This window comes from Carlito syrichta, unplaced genomic scaffold, assembly GCF_000164805.1.
Source record: "Carlito syrichta isolate Samal-C Ts95f unplaced genomic scaffold, Tarsius_syrichta-2.0.1 Scaffold287941, whole genome shotgun sequence".
Lineage (NCBI taxonomy): Eukaryota > Metazoa > Chordata > Mammalia > Primates > Tarsiidae > Carlito > Carlito syrichta.
In genome coordinates this window covers 51,063-66,117 of record NW_007232037.1, presented here as the reverse complement: position 1 = coordinate 66,117, position 15,055 = coordinate 51,063, and the positions used below count along the sequence as shown (strand labels likewise).

At 39.6% G+C, this 15,055-nt stretch overlaps 1 protein-coding gene across 1 annotated transcript in view; it reads right to left on the bottom strand.

The window, feature by feature from the left end:
• The window catches only part of TPST1 (tyrosylprotein sulfotransferase 1), a 62,985-nt gene that overhangs the window by 21,897 nt on the left and 26,033 nt on the right, over nucleotides 1-15,055 (bottom strand). The gene's annotated exons all lie outside the window — the stretch shown is intronic.

Below are 15,055 nucleotides of genomic sequence, written 5' to 3'. Positions count from 1 at the left end.
GCATTTGAATCCATTTCCAGCTTTCAGCTATTGCAGTGAATAGTGCTGCTATAAATATTCTTATACAAGTCTTTTGGTGTAATTTTTAAAGTGTATAACTTCATGTTAAGAATATATGTAGGGGTGGATTTGCAGGATCATAAGGTAGGCATGTTTTGCTATGTAACACAGTTTCCCAAATGGTTATACTAGTTAAGAGTTCCAGTTGCTTAATATCTTTGCCAATGCTCTCTAATGTCTGTTCATTTAATATTAACCATTCTGGTGAATATGGAGGGGTATCTCATTGTGGTTTTAATTGGATTCCCTATTGACTAATATTAAACTTACTTTTTAGTAGAATTAGAATGGTGAGAAGATCTCACCTCACTAATTTACTCAAAAATTCTATATTGAATGAGGGAAGAGTGTAGGACTCCTGAAAAGTGAAGAAGAGAAGAAGTGTACCTTCATCCTTCCTGTATCCAGATGAGTATTAGATGGCCTCCTTTTTCTGGGGACCAGCTTGGGCCAGTACTAAGTCAACCAATGTAGTTAATTTTGCTGCTTACTGTAGTAGCTATTTGATTAAAGACCCTTGAAAACTGTAAAGTCTGTATTCTTTGTTGTGTGGCCAATGAAGTCTCTGTGCTGTGAGCTTAGTGGTTAGCTAATAATTGTACAGATTGCATTAAATAGCTGGAAACAAAAAAAAATCTAGTCTTTGCAGAGGACTCTGTGTGGGTTTGGGGTATACCTTAAACACTTAGCCAGTTATTTTATAATTCTGCCTTAGGCTTCACTTTCTGCTTTCACAGAGTCTCAAGATCAGCCAGAGGTCTTTCCTTGTTATGCAAACAGTCCTGCCCAAGCACATGGCCTTCTACATTCCTAGAAATGTTTGAAGCTTTTCAAAGCCCTGATGGACATCTCATTCCCAACCATTGCTCCCAGGTTTTTTAGTTAGTCCATTATTTGCTCCAACTGTTATCTACTGACTCGGGAAGCAATGACTAGATTATGTGTCAGTAAATGTTTTTGATAACTACCACCCTCCATGCTCTCATCAGTTTTAGCACTAAGCCAGTTCTGATTCAAGAAAAATAAAGACAAGGTTTTTGAACCAGTCTTACAGGGCTCCATCAAACAAGGCACAACAAATAATTACAATTCTTTGAGAATAAGATCTGTTCTACTCTCTCCAGTACTAGAACATGGGCTATTATTTCAGCCCCAGTTGACATGCAGAACGGAGAGTGAAACTGGGGTAAGTTAAAATGCCACAAGGCTAATTGTTTTTACTGAGATTTAGGCATTTTTAGTGAATAATCACTCCCCAAGTTGTTTCAAGCCTTTGGTTAATTTCTAGCATTCTGAAAAAACTGACTGTAACAGGATTTGCCAGTTCTTCTGTTGTTCTTATGGGAGGGCAAAATATCACACTGCTTTACTGTGCCATTTTTGCTGATGTCACCCCCAAATAGCAAAACTTTAAAAGCCACTTGAAAATGTCTCTCACCTAGCTTCCTAGTAAATCAATTTATCAAATATTTACGTAGAATGCATAATGCTGTGTGGCTAAAAAAATAACTATCACAAAGTGTCCTCAAGTAATGTGATAAACTCAAGAGTATCACATTCCAAATGGAATTGTTAATAATTTTGACACCAATGTGGGGTCTAAAAGCTGCAAATTTTAAAATGGCATAGTAAAGAAGTGTGATATTTTGCCCTGGCATAAGAACCTCCCAGATGGTTCTGACACTGGTAACTCAGTGAAGAACAGTTGCCTTAGGTTTTTGTCAACCTCTGCATACTAGGACTGTATACTGATAGCAGCATAAATGTATTATTACAGAGGCTAGTGAAGAAAACTGGGCAATCAGACAGGAAAGAGTCACCACTGCAGAAAAACGGGACGTACTAACTGCAATATGGGAAGAAGGGGGCATGAGAGAGCCTGCCTTTTGCCTCTGTATACAAGCAATCTTGATCCTAAGTACTGCATTTTGTCAATACCTTGAAACTGTTCAAACATTATCTCCTCAAATAAACCTTCCCTGATTCCTATCTAAATTGGCACCCCTAACCTTTACCCTAAAATATTATTTCCTTAGTCTGTTTATAAAGGATAATATTGTAAAAAATATCTCCCAACTTGTGTTTCCTTATCAGCAAGCGGGTTACTCTTTCCCAGTATCACGCCTGCCAGTATACCTGAAGGAAAGTGGCAGAGGAAGCGGAAAGCCTATTCTGTGTAGGCTTCTGGTGTATTCATGAGAGAAAAGGAGAACAGGTGGGAGGAAACACCAGTGACGCACATCTGTCCTGACCTCCTCTCTCCAGGATAAAGTTCCAGAAAGGAAAAGTCACGTTAGTCAGGTTGAAGAAAAAGCTAAAAACAGAGGATCTTAGGTCCATTTCCTAGTTGGGATTCTTCTGGGAGGAAACTACTATGCAGGCTGCACCTTGATGAGAAGGTAGGAGCTACATGATCAACGCAGCAAGGTTAGAAGGAAAGAGGGTATGAATTTAGTTATCCATAGTCTTCCAGCTCCCACAAGGTATAAAAGGTATTCAGAATTCTCTGTATGCCCAGTGGAAGAAGAGAAGGAGAGCTGAGGGTTCTGCAAGCAAAATTACTGAGAGACAGGGGAGGCAAAGAGATTCAGTGCCTGAAGCCTGTACGTCTTACTGCCAAGGACCAGGGCTTAAAGAATACGATAGCCAAGCCTCACAAGGTCAGCATAAGCCAAGGTAGGACCAGTGAAGCAGAGAGAACCACTGAGCCATGACTGATCTAAAGAGAAGACTCCACTGGCCATAGACAGCAGCAATAATTATCAGCAGACAAGCAGTGACCAGGTGGACAGAGATACTACTATTCCAGAGACCAAGGAGGACTCACAGAGCATACAAGACCACACACACTATGAAACTGTTGTCCACAAACATCCATACACCATCTAGGAAAAAGATGTGATCCTCCTCGCATGTATATGGTATTAGTAGTAGTATATGGAGTGGTAGTAGTAGCAGTAAAAATAATAATAGCTAACATACTTTTATAGCACTTATTATGTGCCAAGCTTTTTACATATAGCTAATTCATTTAAACCTCATAACAACTCTATGAGGTAATTATCATCCTTACCACCATTTTACAAATGAAAAAAATGAGGCATACAGAGGTTAACTATCTGATTCAAGGTCCCTCAGTTAGTAAGAGGGAAAGCCAGGATTTGTGCCCAATCTATTTTTCCATATTTATGCTCCTGAGCCTAGGAGCTTGAGGCTACAGTAAGCCATGATCATGTGCCATTGCACGCCAGCCCGGGTGACAGAATGAGATTCTGATGAAAGGAGGGAAGGGGAAAGGGAAGGGAAGGGGAAGGGGAAGGGGAAGGGAAGGGAAGGGGAGGGAAGGAGAGGGAAGGGAAGGAGAGGGAAGGGAAGGGGAAGAAAAGATAATGTATATCCATCAGTTACCTACAGTGTAAAAGCGGACACTAATCTAGCAAATGATTGTTACTGGACAAAACAGATACACTGGGAAATAAAGCAAGCTAGCACATGAATTTATAAATGTTTCATGAGCACAGCAACACAGTGGTGTCCACAGGTGATGAGATCAGGCAATAGCAAAGGCTTCAGAGAAAAGTGAAGAGCTCTTATCTTTTAAAGAATCACATTGAGATATCTATACGTAAAATGCTTCAAAGTAATCTAGGGGGTACTCCAACTTGAAATAACAACAACAACAGCAACAACAACAACAAAACCCAGACAAAATACGTTGCACAACAGTTTTCAAGACACTGGACATTAGGCTATGAAGAAAAATGATCCCTGAGTAATGGGGAACAAACAAAGTGAGCTCTATGATTGCCCCAGCTGACTGCCTTGAGAGAGTTTCCAGGATGTGGTACAAGAAGGCAGATCCCAGTAGTAAAGCCCAGTAGATTCTGAACTGAGAAATGGAGCTGAAAGCCAGAAGAAACAGAAGTAGCTAGAGTTTTCAGGACAGAGAATCAATGAGGAGAGAACTGTACACAAAAAGAAATCTGTTGATCTGCTAAGTGGAAAGACCCGCCTGAAACAATTTACGGGGAACTGCACCCAGAACTCACACAGAACCAGGAACAGTGCCTGCTCCTACCACTCAGAGTGAAAAAACTCATAATTTATTGGATATTGGTAGAGTACTCAGCAAAGTACTCAGTATTATTCCTGACTCAGTAATAAGGAATAATTAGCCATAGGCTAAGTACTTCTTCAGGCTCTCCTAACAAGTTATAACAGAAAACCCAAAAAGATCAAGCTGGCCAAGCAACTTAATTGCATCTGAGAACAAAGCTCAAGAAGACTTATAGAACTACAAAAATACCCAGCATCCTCAAAAGTTAAATTCACAACATATGGCATCCAATCAATTATTATCAGACATGCAAATAAATAGGAAACACAACTCATAATGAAGAAATCAATCAAAATGACACAGGTGTTAGAATCAACAAATACATTAAAACAATTATTCCCTATATTATGGAATATAATTATTCAAGTAAAGGTCGAACATCCCTAACCTAAAGATCTGAAATGTGGCCGGGCTCAGTGGCTCAGTCTGTAATCCCAGCACTCTGGGAGGCTGAGGCAAGTGGATTGCCTCAGTCCACAGGTTGAAAACCAACCTGGGCAACTTGGTGAGACCTCGTCTCTACAATAAACAAAAAATTAGCTGGACATGGTAGTGCATGCCTGTAATTCCGACTACTTGGAAGGCTGAGGCGGAAAGATCACTGGAGTCCAGCAGGTCAATGCTGGAGTGGCCGTGAGTGTGCCACTGCACGTCAGCCTGGGTGACAGAATGAGACTCCAACTCAAAAAAAAAAAAAATATATATATATATATACATATACATATATATATATATATGAAATGCTCTCAAATTCAAAATTTTGTGAAGTTCAAATGATGTTATACATGGCAAATTCCACACATAGATAGTACTCAAAACAAACTGTCTCATGAACAAAATTATTTAAAATATTGTATAAAATCACTTTCAAGCTATGTGTATAAAGTACATATGAAATATAAATGAATTTCATGTTTAGACTTGGGTCCCCTTGCCAAGATAACATGTATATGCAAATATTTCCAATTCCAAAAATATCTAAAATTTGAAACACTTTTGATCCCAAGCATTTTGAATAAGAGATACTTAACCTGTATAGACATAAAAGATATAAAATAACCCAAATCAAACTCCAAAAGATGAAAATTATGTCTGAACTTAAAAATGTATTGGATGAGCCGGGCTCGGTGGCTCAGCCTGTAATCCCGCGCCTTTGGGAGGCTGAAGTGAGTGGATTGCCTGAGCCCGCGGGTTCAAGACCTGCCTGGGCAACTTGGCGAGACCTCATCTCTACAATAAATTAAAAAATTAGCCAGGTGTGATAGCACGTGCTTGTAGTTCCAGTTACTTGGAAGGCTGAGGCGGAAGGATTGCCGGAGCCCAGCAGGTCGAGGCTGCAGTGGCCGGAAGTGGCCACGGCACTCCAATCTGGGCAACAATGAGACTCCAACTCAAAAAAATAAAAAATAAAAATAAAAATATATTGGATGGGATTAATGCCAGATTAAACATATCATAAAAGATTAGTGAACTTCAACAAAAAAAGGCAGTAACATTTTCCAGAATGATGCACACGGGGAAAAAGTAATTAAAAAAATAAAAAGAGAATTTCCAGTGTCTGGTCCAGTATGTAAGAAGCTTGGAAGTCACTTCATTCTAACAAGTAAAAAGCTGAACAAACTGAAAAATCAACAATTCTTCTTAGATCTATCAAATAAATGAGGTTACAGGACAAACTGCTGCCCTTAAAATTAGAAAGACAGACAGGCAGATACAGAAAATCATGAATTACTAGAGCAGAAACCTCCATACACAGTTGTATCTGGGTAGTAAAACCTCAACTATAATTGACAAACTGTTGGAGGCTCAGCAGGATAAGTCACAGTGAAGATCAGAGAAGAATCTCTTCATGCTTCTGGCAGGTAGAGGAGGAAAATAACCATTTTGAAAAACATTTGAAGAGTATTCTGTTCTTAACAAGGCCTTTCCCAAAAGAAACTACCAGAGACGAACTTGGGAGAAGGGAAATAGTCCAATTCTAACCCTTTCAGCCATTCTGTCCCACTAGAGCAAGGGGGACCCGAAAGACATTAGTAAAGTGCATAGTTTAGGGACACAGGCTCACTAAAAGACTGAGACCTAACCACAGGACTACAGAACATTTCCTCTTCTCCCACACCTTATCATCACATTACTAAAGGCCTATTTAAAGGAGTTCCTTTTACCCAGGGCAACAAATTTAGCTTTTAATAAAAAACTGCAGGGCATACAAACTAAAGGGCAAAAAACACAATTTGAAGAAACAGTAAGCACCAGAACCAGACTCAGATATGGCAGGAATGCTGTAAGTATCAGATTATGAATTCAAAACAACTATGATTAGTATGCTAAGAGCTCTTATAAAAAAGCAGACAATATGCAAGGACAGATGAATAATGTAAACACAGTGTCTTAACTTAATCTGTTTGATCTGCTATAACAAAATACCTTCGAGTGAGTAATTTATAAACAACAAAATTTACTGCTCACAGTTCCACAGGCTGGGAAGTCCAAGACCAAGCAAGGTGTCTGGTGTCGGTGTTTGGTGAGAACTCACTCTCTGATTCAGAGATGGTGGCTTCTAGCTGTTCCCTCACATGGTGGAAAAAAGAGATGAAAAAGTTCCCGCTGGCCTCTTTTATTGGGGCATTAATCCCATTCATGAGGGTAAAACCCTCATGACCTAATCATTTCCTAAAGACTCTACCTGTTAATATTACACTGGAGATTAGGTTTAAAACATATTAATTTTTGGGGGGACACAAACATTCAGACTATAGCAAGAGAGATGGAAATTCTAAGAAATAGTCAAAACAATGCTAGAGATTAAAAAAATTTTAAAAACCCAAACCCACAATAACAAAAATGCCTTGATAGGCTCCTTAGTAGATGAGACAAAGCTGATGAAAGCAGCCAGGCACAGTGGCTTATGTCTCTAATCCCAGAACTTTGGGAGGTCAAGGAGGGAGGACAGCTTGAGCCCAGGAGCTCAAGACCAGCCTAGGTAACATAATGAAACCTCATCTCTACAAAAATCAGTAAAACTAGCCAGGGTGGTAGCACACACCTGTAACTTCAGATACCTGGGAGGCTGAGATGGGAGGACTTCTTGAGTCCAGGAGTTAAAGACCAGCCTAGGCAACTCATCTCAACAACAACAACAAATAGCAGGTGTGGTGGTGCATATGTGCAGTTCCAGCTACTTGGAAGGCTGAGGCAGGAGGATCACTTGAGCCCAGGAGTTTGAGGCTGTAGAGAGCCATGGTCATGCCACTGCACTCCAGCCTGTGTGACAAAGCAAGACTGCAACTCAAAACAAATAAACAAACAAAAAACTGATGAATGAATCTGAGCATGAAGATATTTCAATAAAAACCTCCAAAACTGAAAAGCAAAGAGAAAATTGACAGGAAAAAAAAAAAAAAGGACAGAATATCCAAGAACTCTGGAACAACCACAAAAGGTGTAAACATGCAGAGTGGAAATATCAGAAGGAGAAGATAAAAAGAAACAGAAGAAAAGTTTGCAGCAATAATGACTGAGAATTTCCCTTAAATTAATGTCAAATACTGTGATGGTTAATTTTATGTTAACATAACTGGGTGATGAGGTGTTTTAAGCAGACTGGCCTCCCTAAAGTGGGTAGCCCTAATCCAATCAATTAAAGACCTGAAAAGAGCAAAAATGCTGAGTAAGAGGGAACTTCTCCTGTCTGACCTCAAATTAAATGCAAAGTGAGTTGAAAAGAAATAATAAAAATGAGAGCAGAAATTACTGAAATTAAAAACAGGAAAACAGAGAAAAATCAACAAAAACAAAAGCTGGATATTTGAAAAAACAAAATCAATAAGCCACGCTAATGAAAGAAAAAAAAAAAAACCAGGTGATACAAGGTACTGATATCAGAACTGAAAGATGAGACATCACTAAATATCCAATGGATAGTGAAAGGATAATGAAGCCGGGCTCGGTGGCTCAGCCTGTAATCCCGCGCCTTTGGGAGGTTGAGGTGAGTGGATTGCCTGAGCCCGCGGGTTCGAGACCCGCCTGGGCAGCGAGACCTCATCTCTACAATAAATCAAAAAATCAGCCGGGCGTGGTAGCGCATGCCTGTAATTCCAGCTACTCGGAAGGCTGAGGGGGAAGGATCGCCGGAGCCCAGGAGGTCGAGGCTGCGGTAGCCGGGAGCAGCCACTGCACTCCAGTCTGGGTGACAGAGTGAGACTCCAACTCAAAAAAAAAAAAAAGAAAGGATATTGAAGGGATAATAAGAACTCTATGCTCACAAATTTAATAACCTAGATGAAATCAATTACTTAAAAGATATATTCTGCCAAAACTCACACAGCAAGATCTAGACAATTTGAATAGGCCTATATCTATTAGAGAAATGAAAAAATAATAAACAATCTTGCAAACAGAAAGGTCCAGGACCAATTGAGTTCATTGGTAAATTCTAACAGAACATTTAAAGAAGCAATTATTCAAGATCTTGGGAAGATGGTAGCTGAGCCAATCGGACTATGTAAGTCTAGTGTGAGTGAGCGAGTGTGTGGAAAATTTTGTGTACGTGCTGGTGAATGAGTGGGACAAAAGTTTTCCTGTGAAGAAGGGGCGGGGAGAGACTACTGCCCTAGGCTCTGCCACACCACTGCAGCGGAAGAGACTGCTGGCTCCAGGCTTTGCTTCACCACTTCGGCGCTTGAGAGCACACTGGAGCAGGGGCTACAGAGGAAGTCCGGAGGCACAGTCCCACTGGAGTGGACAAGAGAGGCACCCCGCCACCATCTTGAAGGCAGGGCAGGAAAGTGCTCCATGGACGGAACAACAAACCTGATCTCTGTGACTGGGGGATCACCTACTCAAGGGTTGATTGTGAACCAGAGGGAATATCCCGAAAGCACAAACTTCAGAAGCACCTGATGCTGAGTCCCAGGCGCCCCATCCCCTACCCTGATCCAGCCACGGGACAAAGGATGTTGCCAGAAAAGAATGAGGAAGAACTCCAAAGCTATCAGTGGTGAGTCCAGGACTGACCCAAACCCCCTCCTCCCCAGCAATCCTCTGAATGTCGGACCCACACAGCTGGGCCACAACTGAGAACAAACCCAGGCAGAGCCTGAACGTCTGTCACAATAGGAGAATTCCATTCCAGGATAGGCCTGGCTGGGGCACCCCCTGCAAGTACATACCCGGGGAAGTGACAATCCTGCACCTCGCCACCAGAGGAGATCCCCCTGACCACAGGAGAGTGGGAGGAGAGGACTGCAGCCCCACTCCTTCCACTGCTTTCCTGCTTCTCCTTTCCTGCTCTGGACACAGAGGAGAGAGTGAAAGAGGTGGCTTTGCAGGAGAGACCAGATTAGAGGAACAATTACAGAGTCTGTCACAAGAGGGCAGGGTTTTCTTTAATTTTTAATTTTAAAAAAATTTTGATCTGTTTGCTAGTTCATCTGTTTTAAAAATATTTTTCCTTTGTGCATGAAAGTGTATGTGAGGGTTTGATCTGCATCTCCCCAAATTCTTTTTTCTTTTTTTTAATTTTTCTGATTCTTTCTTTTATTTGCTGTTTTCTATTTATGTGTGTATGTTTGAGTGTTCATCTTTCAACTTTGTTGTTGTTACTAGTTTGTTTTTGCTCTTTTGTTCTTCTGGGGTTTTTTATTGTCATTTTTTATGTTTAAGCTGTGTATCAATATATGTGTGAGGGTTAGATCTGAATTCCTTATTTACTTATTTATTTATTTATTTATTTTTCCAGTCTCTGTTTTTCTTCTCTATTCATTTTGTGCTAGGCATGTGTGTATGTTCAGTTTTCTTGGTTTTTTGTTGCTGCTTGCTTTCTTTCACTTTGTTGTTATTCCAGTTTGTTTTAGGGAGTGTGTGTAAGTCAGTGTGTTTGTGTTGGTTTCTGCTTTGCATCATCATATAGAGTGGGGGGGGGAGTGGGTTTCAGGGAACATATACCACCACAGGCAATTTCAAGTGTAACAAAGAGAAAACTCCTGAAAAATCAGACCTTGGTGCCCAAACAATGGACGTCACCAATGACTGACCCCAAAATACGGCAGGGATTAAGGAATGGATGTAAAGAGTGAATAAGACTCAAGAAAGACAAGATACAACACAGAAAGAACTTATAACAGAAAGTTTGGTCATAAAAAATTTCATCCAGGAAATAAATAACAAGATGACAAGCATGGAAAGCAGAAATAATCTACCAGAAGAAAGAATCTCAGAACGTGAAGACCAGAACATGGAATTAAACTAATCTGTAAAAGAAAAAAAAAAAAAAAAAAGAAAGAAGACTCAGAAAGAAAAAACAAAGCCTACAAGAGATGTGCGATTATATAAAGAGGCCGAGCCTACACCTGATTGATATCCCAGAAGAAGAAAGGGAAAAAGAGAACTTGGAGCAAGTATTCCTGGAGGCAATCCAAGAAAACTTTCCCCATCTCACCAGAGATGTGACCAGCTAAGCACAAGAGATACAGAAAACTGCCACAAGACATCAGATGAGAAGACCAACCCCTAGACACAGAGTAATTCACCTACACAAAGTAGGCACAAAAGAAAAAATCCTAAAGGCAGCAAGAGTGAAAGGTCAGACTATCTACCAGGGAAAACCAATCAAAATAGCAGCAGAAACACTACAAGTAAGAAGGGACTAATGTCCTATATTCAAAGTCCTCAAAGATAAACAATTTAAACCAAGAATTTCCTACCCAGTCAAGTTCAGCTTCATCAATGATGAAGAATTAAAATTCTTCCCAGACATTCAATCCCTAAGGGATTATGCAGCTTCCAGACCAGCTCTACAGTAGACACTTAAGAAGGTATAAAGCAAAGAAGAAAAAAAAGAATGACCACACACTTCCCAAGAGAACAGCAAAGCACAGAATCAACAGATAATACAGTGCAACAAGAAACTTGAAAACACATACATACATCAACTCCAAAGCCAAAAGAAAACAAGCAAATAAAGAAAAACTTTATAAGAACCTCATGACAGGGATAAACAATCACATTTAAATAATCAACCTGAATGTGAATGGACCAAATGCACCACTGAAATGACATAGAATGGCAAACTGGATAAGAAACAATGACCCAATTATTTGCTGCATTCAGGAAACTCATCTCAATACAAGGGACGCACACAGACTCAATGTTAAAGGATGGAAAACGAGTTTCCAGGCAAATGGATCACAAAAGAGGGCAGGAGTTGTGATCTTAATATCAAACAAAACAACCTTTAAGCTACCAAAAAATTTAAAAAGATGCAAAAGGACACAACATAATGATAAAAAGTTCAATCCATCAACAAGAAATATCCATCCTAAACATATATGCACCCAACACAGGAGCACCAGCATTTATGAAGCAACTACTAAGTAAACTGAAAAAAGATACTGACTCTAACACTATTAAAGCAGGAGACTTAAATACCCCACTGACAGCCTTAGATAGATCATCAAGGCAAAAAACCAACAAGGAGATCCAGAACCTAAACTTGACACTCAACCAAATGAACTTAATGGATACCTATAGATTATTCCACCCAACGACTACAGAATATACATTCTACTCAACAACACATGGAACATACTCCAAGATGGATCATGTCCTTGGCCATAAATCAAGCATAAACAACTTCCATAAGGTTGAAATCTTGCCATGCACCTTCTCTGACTACAGTGGAATAAAAATAAAAACAAACACCAATAAAATTTCCCCAAAGCCCACAAAGACATGGACACTAAACAATACAATGCTGAACAACAACTGGGTCAACACTGAAATCAAAGCAGAAATTAAAAGATTCCTGGAAACAAATGAAAATGAAGAAACATCTTACCAAAACCTCTGGGATGCCATGAAATCAGATCTAAGAGGGGAATTTATATCTCTATGAGCACACATCAAGAAAACAGAAAGATCACAAGCAGAGAACCTAACAAGTCACCTAAGGGAGTTGGAAAGAGAAGATCACCGAAACCCCAACTTTAGCAGAAGAATCCACATCACCAAAATAAGAGTCCAAATACAGGACATAGAAGACAAAAATATCATAGAAAACATCAACAGAACAAAAAGCTGGTTCTTTGGAAGAATTAACAAGATTGATGAACCCCTAGCCAGAATGACCAAGAAAAAGAGAGAAAACGCCCAAATAAACACAATCGGAAACACAAAAGATCAAATCACAACTGATCCCAAGAAATACAAAAGATTATCAGAGATTACTATGCACACCAGTACAGAAACAAACTTGATAGCCTAAATGAAATAGAGGACTTTCTGACATCACACAACCTCCCCAGGTTGAAACAAGAAAACACTGCGACACTAAATAGACCAATAACAACCCAGGAAATTAACTCTGTCATAAGAAAACTACCTACAAAAAAAAAAGCCCTAGACCAGCTTTCCAGAAGAATTCTATAAAACGTACAAGGAGGAGTTAATACCAATCCTATTGCGATTATTCCAGGCAATTGAGAAAGATGGAATTCTCCCCAAATCACTTTACGAAGCTAACATCACACTGATACCCAAACCAGGTAAAGATCCAACAAAAAAAGAGAACAACAGGCCAATATCCCTTTAAACATAGATACAAAAATTCTCAACAAGATTCTAGCAAATCAGATCCAAAAACACATCTCAAAAATCATCCACCATGACCAAGTAGGCTTCAGCTCCAGGATGCAGGGCTGGTTCAACATTTGCAAGATCATAAATGTAATTAAATACCTCAACAGATATAAAAACAAGAACCACTTGATTATATTATTAGATGCAGAAAAAGCTTTTGATAAAATCCAGCATCCCTTCTTGATAAAAGCCCTCAAGCACCTAGGTATAGAAGGAACATACCTCAAAATAGTAAGTGCCATCTATAATAAACCCATAGCTAACATACTGCTAAATGGACAGAGACTGGAAACATTTCCCCTGAAAACTGGAACAAGACAAGCCTGCCCACTCTCACCTCTCTTGTTCAACATCGTGCTGGAAGTCCTAGCTAGGGCAATTAGACAAGAGAAGGAAATCAGGGGTATCCAATTAGGAAAAGGGGAAGTCAAGTTATCCCTCTTTGCTGATTATATGATCCTATATCTTGAAAATCCAAGAGAATCTGTCAAAAGCCTGCTTGCACTGGTAAAGGACGTTGGTAAAGTCTCAGGGAACAAAATAAATGTGCAAAAGACAGTTGCATTCCTATACACCAACAAGCAGACCCAAATTAAAAGCACAATCCCATTTACAATAGCCACACACAAAAAATGAAATACCTCAGCATCTTCCTAACCAGAGAAGTGAAAGACCTTTACAATGAGAACTACAAAACACTGCTCAAAGAAATCCAAAAAGACACAAACAAATGGAAAAATATTCCAAGCTCATGGATAGGAAGAATCAACATTGTTAAAATGTCCATCCTACGAAAGGCAATCCACAGATTCAACGCAATACCCACTAAGTTACCAACATCATTCTTCTCAGACCTGGAAACGACAATACAGACATTCATATGGAAGCATAAATGACCAGGAATAGCCAAAACAATCCTTAGCAAAAGAAACAAAGTAGGTGATATCACACTTCCAAACTTCAAACTTTACTCTAAGGATACAGTAATCAAAACAGCCTGGTATTGGTACAAGAACAGGCACATAGACCAATGGAACATAGAGATTCCAGAAGCAAAGCCTCAATTTTTCAACCAACTCATCTTTGACAAAGTCTCCAATAACAACCACTGGGGAGAGGAGAATGGTAAATGGTGTTGGGAAAACTGGCTGATCACATGCAAAAGATCGAAACAGGACCCCTACCTATCACCATACACAAAAATCAACTCTAAATGGATCAAAGGCCTAAACGTAAAACCTCAAACTATAAGAATCTTAGAAAACGCAGGCAGTCACCCTTATGGAAATTGGAACCGGCAACCAATTCCTGTTCAAAACCCTAAGTACCCATACCATGAGAAATAAGATAGACAAGTGGGACTTCATCAAACTGATGAGCTTCTGCAAAGCACAGGAAACCATCAAGAGAGCAGCGAGATAGTCCACAGCATGTGAAAAAGTATTTGCCAACTGTATATCTGACAAAGGCCTGACATCTAGGATCTACAAGGAACTCAAATGCACTGAAAGGAAAAAAAACAAACAGCCCCATTAAAAAGTGGGCAAAAGACATGAAAAGACACTTCTCAAAAGAAGACATCCTGTCAGGGGAGGGTGGGTGGGGTTGGCAGTTGAGGGAAACTGCTAGGGGAGGAAGGGGCACACCTTATCAACAAGGGTAACCGCATAATCAACCTTTGTATACCTAACCCTGAATTGTATCCCACATCTTTATAATAAAAAAAGAAACTATTACTCAAAATTTTCATAGTATCTTTCAGAAAATAGAAGCAGAGGGAATGTTTCCTAACTTACACTAGGAGGCTAGCATTACCCTAAAACCAAAACCAGAGATGGACTAGTTTTACAAGAAAAGAAACCTACAGATCAGTATCTCTCAAGAACAGAAACGCAAAAATCCTCAACAAAATATTAGCAAATCAAATCCAATAATGTAGAAAAATAACTATACACCATGACCAAATGAGATTTATCCTAGCTATGCAAGGCTGGTTCAACATTTGAAAAATCAATGCAATCAATCACATCAAAGGGCTGAAGTAGGGAAAAAAATCACATAACCATATCATTAGATGAATAAAAAGCATTTAACAAGACCCAGCCCTTATTTATGATAAAACAACAACAACAACAACAAAAACTATCAGCAAACTAGGGAAACTTCCTCAACCAGATAAAAAGCATTTTTTTAAAACCCTACAGCTAAAAGGTTTCTTGCTAAGATCAGGAATACCATCAC